The 9,695-nt window shown below is 35.1% G+C and overlaps 1 non-coding gene across 1 annotated transcript; it reads right to left on the bottom strand.

Moving 5' to 3' along the window:
- Positions 1-4,324: 4,324 nt before the first annotated feature.
- Positions 4,325-4,407, bottom strand: LOC112719074 (small nucleolar RNA snoR53Y). Its single transcript, XR_003161392.1, has one exon. It is a non-coding gene; the product is annotated as a small nucleolar RNA snoR53Y (small nucleolar RNA).
- Between the last annotated feature and the right edge of the window lie 5,288 nt (positions 4,408-9,695).

Raw genomic sequence — 9,695 nt, 5'->3', positions numbered from 1 at the left:
TATTAAAAATTTGATGTATTGGGTAATGAGTATTGATTTGTGTTTTATGCATTTAAATTGTGAAATTGGGGCGGAGGCCGGAAAGAGGTAAGGAAGGTAAGTTGATGTGTGCATTGTATGATGACACAAGTGATTGGATGAATTTCAGATAATGAATATGTGAATGCTTGGGTTGGTTATTGAATAATAAGGTTTGAGGAGTTAAAGGGTGGAATTTGGTAATTTTGGGTGAAATTGTATAGATGAGGCATGTTTAGTTTTGGTTGAGATATGTTATGTGGTCATATATATGATCATGATTATTGATGTCTTGATGGTATGATGATGCATGAGAGATATGTATGTTGTGATATATGCTTGAGAAATGATTAAGGTTGATTTGTGGGTGAAACCATGTGATAGTGAGTATGATATTGATTATGTATAATGATGATTGATTGGGAATAGTATTGTTAGAAATTGGGATGAGGAAGGATGTATGACATGTTAATGTGTTTGTAATTTAGCCATTTGTGTGAAATAGGTAAAAATGGTTATATGGCGATTTTGTGAATTGTGGTAATGTGTTAGTGTATGAGTTGAGGAGGCTTATTGTCGATTTTGATATACTTTGATTGATTTCAAAGAAAAGGGATGAAATTGGCATGTTTTGGTTGATTTTGAAAAGAGTTGGAAACGGCTTGTTTTGAAAATGGCACTTTGCGGTTTTGAGTGAAAACATAGTTTTTGGGCATACTTTGACGGGACATAACTTGGAGTGTGGATTTCTGTTTTGTGCCAAAATTGTTTAAAAGTGAAATTGGATCCAGGATGTCCATGCCATTCGAAGAACGGGCGAAAAATAATTTAAAATGAGAAAGTTATGTCCGTCGGAAGATTGGCGGTAGAATCTGTGAATTCTGCAGCTTTTAACTTAGAAAATTTTTTTGCAGAATGACCCCCCCACGCGTAGGCGCACTTGGCGCGTACGCGTCGTTCTTCAAGAAGGCACCATCCACGCGTGCGCGTGGTGTGCGTGTGCGCGTCGATGCGCTGCACCCAATGCCCAGCCATTTTCCTGAGAGTTGTGCCAATTTTGTGCCTGGGGCGCAAACGCACCCACGCGTACGCGTGGCTGACGCGTATGCGTCGTCTGGATGTGTTTCAATCCGCGCATCCACGTGTATGACACATACGCGTCGATGAGATTTGTGGCCATCCACGCATGCGTGTAGCCTTATTTTCATCCCGAAGTTGATTTATGAGTTTTAAAAGCTAAATCTCATACTTTTATGCCTCCGATCTCACCCCTTATGTATTGAATCATTATGATATGCCTAGCAAAGAGGAAGAAGCTAGGGGATGTGGTAACTTGCGAATGAAGCAAGGGGGAAAAGTTGTGATCAATGATGATCAAAGATGATTATATGAGATATGGAGGATGGCGGTGGAAGTACCGTGTATGCCATGAGCCGAAGGGCTATAATTATTGATAAATGGTTGGTTCTTGATTGAACCATGAGTCAGATGGCTGAGTTATTTCTGGATACGGTGGAGCCATGTTGAGAAATTGGCTAGTTCTGGATTGAACTGTGAGCCGGATGGTTGAGTTATTGCCGAGTTACGGCAAAGCCATTATGGATTATGGCTGAGTATAAAGGCATATATGATAAATGAATAATGATGAAAAATGTTGAATGTAAGCATGCTTGTGTTTTCTCTCTGGTTGTAAGGGTGACAGGGCATCGATACCCTCTAATGGCGACAGGGCGCAGATACCCTCTAATAGCGACAGGGCGTAGATACCTTCTAATGGCGACAGGGCGCAGATACCCTCTAATGATATTAATACGCAACAGAGAGACTGTGCCCGGGTTAGCTACCAGACACGTTGGATTGGCTTGATAACCGACAGATGATATCATCAGCCATAGGGCAGGCATTCATCATTTGCATATGTTTGAATTGTTTGGGTTTGCCTATTTGTTTTGGATTTCTACATTATATGTGCTATGTTACCTGATTATGTGCTACTTGTTCTATTTGTACCTTAATTGTGTATTACTTGCCTATATTGCTTGTGTTTGTACAACTGAGAGGCCCCTCATGTTGGTGTCGGTAGAGGTTGAGGGCTGTTCTTGATGAGATGAATTGATGATGCGATTGCATGATGATGATGATCATTGGTTGAGATGATTTGAGCTCCCTGGGTAGACGCAGTGATGTGGTTTCACTAGCTCCAGGTGAGGGTATGATGTATTGATATAGAATTGCTGAGACAGTACGACTGATGATGGTTTTGTTTATGATTCTGAATCTGATTCGTAGGAGAGTCAGCGAGTTGGGAATCATATGAGATATGAACTAGATTTAGTATCCCCTTACGACAGATGCCTATTTATAGATTAGTGAGAATCTAGGCTGGATACTGGGTGAAAAGGAGTTTAGGATGCTTAGTGAGTTTTTATTGCAGTGCATTGTATTTATTTGACACTTTTACCGTACTGGGAACCCATGGTCCCGGGGTTCTCATTCCGTATATATCTCTTGTTTTTCAGATACAGGTCCAGGTGCTCAGAAGTGAGCTGTGGTTCACCTGAGAGACGACGAAGATATTTATTTTATCTACTTTGTATTTTGCTTAGAATCTCTCCACCTTTGCTTTGAAAAGATTATATTATGTCTTAAACTCTTTTGGAACTTGCCTATAGAGGCTCTTATGTTTCCTTTGGGAGAGATTAGGATATACTGTTGTTAACTACTTTCATATTGTACCCTAGCCGGCCTAAACTTCGCGAGTCGCGACTAGTGGCTATTTACTTATGCTATAAATATCTATCTATTATCTATCTCTTAATCTCCTTTATGCCTTGTCCGTATATCACGTTCGGCTTAACAGTTTAACTTTTCGTTGTCGAAACGTGAGTGATACATCTTCGCGATTTTATTTCTACTCTTTTCAGGCTTTTCGATTAATACTCCTTTCGAAAATTACCTATATTTATATATTAAAAATCCACCTGAGAGTCGTACCACCGTAATATCATTGACTTATGACTCGAGCATAAGGATTTGAATATTAGGGTGTTACAATGTGATTGTTCTATATGGGTCTGAACCATCGGATGATCAATTTTCATCAGATGGTGATAAAGACAATGATCAAGATGGGCCACTGGTGGGGGATAATCCATATAATCCGATAGATTTGTCTATTGGCAGCAGTTTATCATTGGAAGTTAATGAACACATTAACGCGTCAAATGAATTGGCTGATCCTAGGTAATGCTAGATGTAACTTTTTTCCTTGTGTTTTGGATTTTAATATTATGGCATAACTTGCTATTTTTTACTGTGGTGACTAATATTAATATTATCCTGAATTAGATATGCTCCAGAGGTTTCTTATGAAAAGAAGATCACAGCTTCGGATCTCGGACAATCTAGATTGGTAACTTGATCTTAAAAGAGTGTTTTCTTTTTTTTTTCTCCAAGCTTATTTGATGTTCTTCTTAAATCTGTTATTCATTGTGTATGAAAATATTATGTTTATATTAACTATGAATTATTCGTTGCAGTATTTGGCTTCAAAATTTGCTGTGTATTTTAAACCATCTAGAGATGGTTTGATTTGGACGATTACCGGTCCAGATTCCAATGTAGAGAAGAATGTGTTCTTTTTTCACTTACTGAATAGTGGAGGAAGAGGTACAGAATGGAAATTTGGGGTCGGGTGGAGTGAATGTTGTAGAATATACAATTTAAAGGAGGGTGATAGCATTACTTTGAAACTCAGCTCGATAGCTAACCTCCATATAGAGTTATCGATTCAGCGACGTTAGGCATCCTATGTATAACTTTATTTGATAGATATTTTAAATTATACGTTAAGTTGGCTTGGACATGTTTTATTTTTTGTTTAATGAACAAATTTATATATGTTGTATATATTTTGTTTTGCTATCAGTAAGTATCTTGACGTTATGTGTTCTTAAGATAATACGTAATAGTAAACTATATCTCTGTTGGACTTTTTTTCTGTTTTTTTTAGTGTCTATCAATTGTTTGAGTATTTTATTATCTTACAAAATATGTTATACTATTTATTGACAAATTGAATAATTGTTGTAATCTATTTTTTTATTTTTTAGTGTAATGATAATTTTATAATTATCCAAAATTAATACAACATATTTATTTTTATAGAATATATTTTAGTTATATTATTAGTATTTTTCTTTTAAAAAGGTTTAAATTTCGTGAATCCCGTACATTCCACGGGTTATCACGCTGGTAACTACTAAATTGGAAACGAGAAAGAAACAGCGAAATAGTGTAAAGGACAGGCTCCCTTAGTAAAATAAACTGATGTCTTAATCATCTAATATCAGCATTTGCATGGTATTGAAAAAGGGCATCACAGGGAACCAATTTATCCTTTACAAGAACAAAATTCTCATTGATAGCTTAGTTACAAGAACAGAGCTACTTTGTTGATCTATTATCTATGTAAACATTGATATAAAAAATTGCAGCAAAGCAAAAAGCAATACAGATTCAGATTCAGGCATGAAGGTATTAATCAATAATCAGAAGAAATGCAAGACAACACAACATAAATGGCAAAGCATCCATGCATGCTAACTTACACACTGGAAAAGTTAATCATTAAAATAAAAAATATAATGAGAACATAGTTGGAACCTTAAAGTCAATCATGATAACCTTGTATCAACCTGGTGTACATAGTTGGAACCTTAATTCACAAAAGGATATAATGAGAACAAAATCACCTGAGAAAAGGTTTTTAATTGTATATTTTATGATTATATAACACCAAATATAGTTCTGTCTTCAGTTTGGCTTACATTATATTATATAGGATTGTGTAGTGTTAGGCAGAACTATACTTACTCTAGTGAAAACAGTTATAGCATCATCAACTTTAGATCCTTCGGATGGATATGACTCACGCCATCTCTGCCAAATTCCCCTCACACTAAATTTTGGCATAAATTCAACGTAACCTTCAACAGGACAAAATAAATTATTAAGTACATAATATCAGCAAGGCTTGAATTGCATTACAATTAAAAATAAGTTATTAAGCAGCACTGCAGCATTACTAGTATTATTTGATATTTGTTAATCACACCCAAACACGTCAATAACAAAACAAGGAATCCGCCATACACATTAACTGTTTCTTTTTGTCTTCTTACTAATAATCATCCAACTTTCAATTTAGAAAAGAAATGTTCAACTTTTCTCTATGTATTTGCCAATTATCCACTTAACATTTCCCTTAATTAAATGGGACTTTCATAATTCCTTAACAAGGATTAATTACGACACATGAATTAGCTTATATTATGATCATTATATTAATTAAACACATAGAGTTAAAACGATCTCTCTTAAATAAGGCAAAATAGAAATTTCAACTACAATAACCCATCAAACAAATTTGCCACTAAAGTACAACTTCTAGCGAAGTATAGATAGAGACTTTATATTATATTATATATTTATATATCTATACAAGCCTATGAAAATGCAAAACGTGCAGCATATGAACCTTGAAGCCAGAATGATGATCGAGATGAGTAAACATTCTTAAACATAATTGTCTTCTAAGCAAGTACAGTAAGGTACTAATAAGTCACTTACCGCTTCTTTTCTTTTGAATGTATCTGTGTTTCTAGATATAAATCCCAATAACAATTCCAACCACCAGAAAAACCAATGAACTGACTATTGGAGCAACTAGCACTGCTACATTCACTGCACAGTAAGACCAAAAAAAAAAAAAAAAAAAAGAACTATATTCAAGAATCAAGATACAACAGTAAAAAGTATTCAAATTTTCTTCAATCTGGAAGTTGGATCCTTAATTGGAACTGCATTTCACTTACCTTTTGAACTCCCATTTTCTTATTCCTTGTACTAAAGCAGCAAGTATATCAAAAATTCAAAATCACTTCAGAAAATCACTTCAAAAATAAAAATAATAAGTTAGAAATAGTTAGTATAAATTAGACAATTAGAGAAGAGATGAGTGAAATAATTTAAAAATATTTTAGGAAAGAGAATATAATTTATCCATAATATTATTAATTAGGTGATTCAAATTAATGTGTTCAAATAATAAGAATCAATCCTATTGAAACTAGGATCTATTAAAAAAAAGAATCATATTGAAACTAGGAAGTAGGATTAGAGAAGAGCTATACTTGATCTTCGTCTTAGATTTTGTGTGACGAATGAGATTTGATTCTTCTTACTTCAGGCTCAATTGTAAAGGACTCAATACTTCAGGAGATCCAAAAGCTATGGTCTCTCTTGACCTAACCTAAATTATCGATTTCACAACATATATCATATATTCTTTTCAAATATAGAGAAGATGATATTACAATTAGGTCAAGTTTACATTTGAAATAGGGGATTTTCAAATAAAACTGAAGTCGGCTTTGGAAAGAGTTTAGTAATAGTTAGAAAATGATACCTGGTTCTTATGAGCTTGACTGAGAAAGAGCGGAGAAGGACCAAAGTAGGAGGAGCGATGACCACAACAGAGAGAAGGAGCGACGATGGTGCGGCAGCAGCGGAGCGACAGGGGGAGGCTTTGTTCAACTCGGCTGTGGGGTCGCTAGAAAGGGAGAGAGTAATTGAGTAATTGTTGCTCCCTTTGACCCGGAAAAAAAAAAAAACTCAATCAAAACCAAGAACAGAAAGGACAAAGAAAAAGACAACACTTGGAACTTAAACATTGAACTTATTAAAACTTTACTATCAATGCCATTATATTGTTGTCATTGATGATGACGGTGGGTTCTAATTTGAGGCAGATTTCATAAAGGTTCTAATTAAACGATTCAATTGGATTAGGGTTTAAAATTCATTTGTAGAAAGGATAAATTTGTGTTTCTGAACTTGGAGGCAGGAAGTGGGTACGGAGCTAGTGTTTTTAGCAATAAAAATCGACGGCAGCGTTGTCGATTTTAATTTAAAAAAAAGTAACGTCTTTCGCGTCTATTTTATACATTAAATTCACACCATTTATTTGATTTCGCAAAGCAATCTAGACTGTTCAAATTTATCGACTAAAATATTGTCAATATTTTAAATATAGAAATAGACGTCATGTCCGTCGATTTTAAAATAAAAGTATTTTCCACGCCTGATTCGTCGACAATATGATAATAGTTAAAAATGGTTTAATGCAGCATAAAAAAAATCGACGACCAGACTGTCGATTTTATTATTTTATTTTTAAATTTCTTTTTTTTAAAATATTGCCAGCAAGCCGTCAAAAATTATCGACGGCAGAGATAGCAGTCGATTTTTTGCATCGAAAAATACGCTTTTTCTTGTAGTGAAAGAAACATATATTAGTATATATAATATCTACTAGTCTCGACCTGTGAAGATTGAGCTGGCTAGAGTTACAATAGTAAAACAGTTGATATACGTATCCTATAAATGTTTAAAAATAAATGCATCATATAAGTGTTTCCAAAAGAAAGAGAGATTCTAAAACCAAAATAGAAACAAAAGTCTATTTTTCGCTATCTTCCAGATAAGACTCTCGCTCACTGAGGAGCACTAGGACTTGCATATGAAAAACAGAAATAATATATGGGTGAGAACCCAACCTAAGGTTGTTCTCAATAGGGTAAAATTGTTGAATCGATACAATATAAGGTATAGTAACAGGAACTCTCTAAGAAATCTTAATCTCCAACGTTTCATTAATCCAAGCCTACGGTTCTCACTAATCCAAAAATAGGGTAATTAAGCTAAACATTCTACTGTACTAGTAATTTATAATCTCAGTCCTTCACAACATCTCTCAACCTTTCTCTTTTCAATATCATAGTCTATCAGCATATGATTCAGTAATTCAGTCTCAAAACTCAGTTTTCTACAAACCTTCAATCACCACATTCACATCAAGAACAACCCTCAGCGTCACAACCGCCATCATAAGGGATCTATCAGTTGTTCAAACACGCACATAGCAATACAGGAAATACATAAATAGAGAGAATAGATATAGAGATCAAATAGCATATAGATACAATTATTCAACAAGGCAAGCCAAATACAAGATGCACACCCAAACAATCACACAAATGCAAATGATGCGCACTTGCCCTACGGCCAATGAGCTCATTTGTCGGTTATACAACCAAACCTGACATGTCTAATAGCGAACCATGGATAGTCCCTCAGTGCACGCATCCCTAAGAGGTATTCACTTCCCTGGAGGAATCATCTGAAAAGGTCTATGTGTCTGCCCACATCTTATGACGGAAGGTCATCAAAGTCTCAAATCTTAACCTGAAACAAGAGGAGCGAACCACTGCATCTACTCAGGGAGTTCCAATCTCAACCCAGAGCAAGTAGGAAAAACCACACCTTTATATCTAACCAAAAAGGTATCATTCTCAACCCAGAGCAAGTGGGGTGAAGCACTACATCTATCTAGGGAGTTCCAATCTCAACCCAGATGAAGTGGGGGTGAACCACACCTTTGCATCTTGGTGCACAAAATTATAACTCGCACAACTGAACTGGCAAGTACACCAGGTCGTTCAAGAAATACCTCAGGTGAGTGAGGGTCGATCCCATGAGGATTGTCAGATTGAGCAAGCTGTGGTTATCTTGTAGATCTTAGTCAGGAGAATAGAAAATAGAGTTGTTGATGTATATGTGACGAACGGATTTTTTACGGTTTAGAATTTGACAAATAAGTTCTCGTTGAAGTATAACTTCTAAACCAACAAGAATCCTTTCGTACAAAAGATTGTTTGTCACAAGTAACAAAATCCCTAAAAAGTAATAACCGAAGTATTCAAACCTCGGGTCGTCTCTCAAGGAATTACAGGAAAGTGTTCTTATTATTGGTTGTGAGTTTTCTGACAAATTTGGGATTGAGGAATGGAAAAATAAATGACAATAAATAAAAGCAATAAAAATTAACGAGAGGTTTATATAATTAAAATAAAAAGCTTCGACAAGGAGAAGATTAATTGGAAGTTCTATCCTTGTTGGATCTCCCAAGATTAATAGTAATAGATTGTTGTTTCTACTTAGTTAACTCTCAACGAATGAAGGAAAGTCAAGTAGTTGAGCTAACTTCTATTCACAAGTCCTAATCCTCTCCCTTGGGAAGGATTAGCATCAGCAACTAGAGAGCTAGACAACAACTTCCAATTACTATTTAACTCTTGAGTTTTTCAACTCAAGGGTCTCCAAATATTAATCTAACTCCAACGTCATGTTGAGAGCTTACCCGATTCACATGAATGCCAATTTCACGTACATATTCAAGGGGTAGAGAGAAGACATAATAATCAAATTAATTGGAAGCAAGCAAACAGATAATAAAATTAAATAGAAAAATACTTCTTGTATTAATAAATCCTAAAAATAATCCAATTGTAATTCAAAACAGAGATTAAGGATATAAAAGAGTAAGGAAAAAAGGAAACGAACTAGAATGACAAAGACTTCAAGTAACTTTGTCAATATCCAACTCAAAAGCATAAAAGAAATCCTAGTCCTAAATCCTAAAACCCAGAGAGAGGAGAGAGCCTCTCTCTCTAAAAACTACATCTAAAACCTAAAATTATGAATAATGAGAAGTGAATGAATGATTCCTCCACTCTGCAGCCTCTAATCTATGTTTTCTGGGCTGAAAACTGGGT

This window comes from Arachis hypogaea, chromosome 10, assembly GCF_003086295.3.
Source record: "Arachis hypogaea cultivar Tifrunner chromosome 10, arahy.Tifrunner.gnm2.J5K5, whole genome shotgun sequence".
NCBI classification, from domain to species: Eukaryota; Viridiplantae; Streptophyta; class Magnoliopsida; order Fabales; family Fabaceae; genus Arachis; species Arachis hypogaea.
Note: the sequence above shows the minus strand (reverse complement) of the source record. Positions and strands in the feature narration are given on the sequence as shown.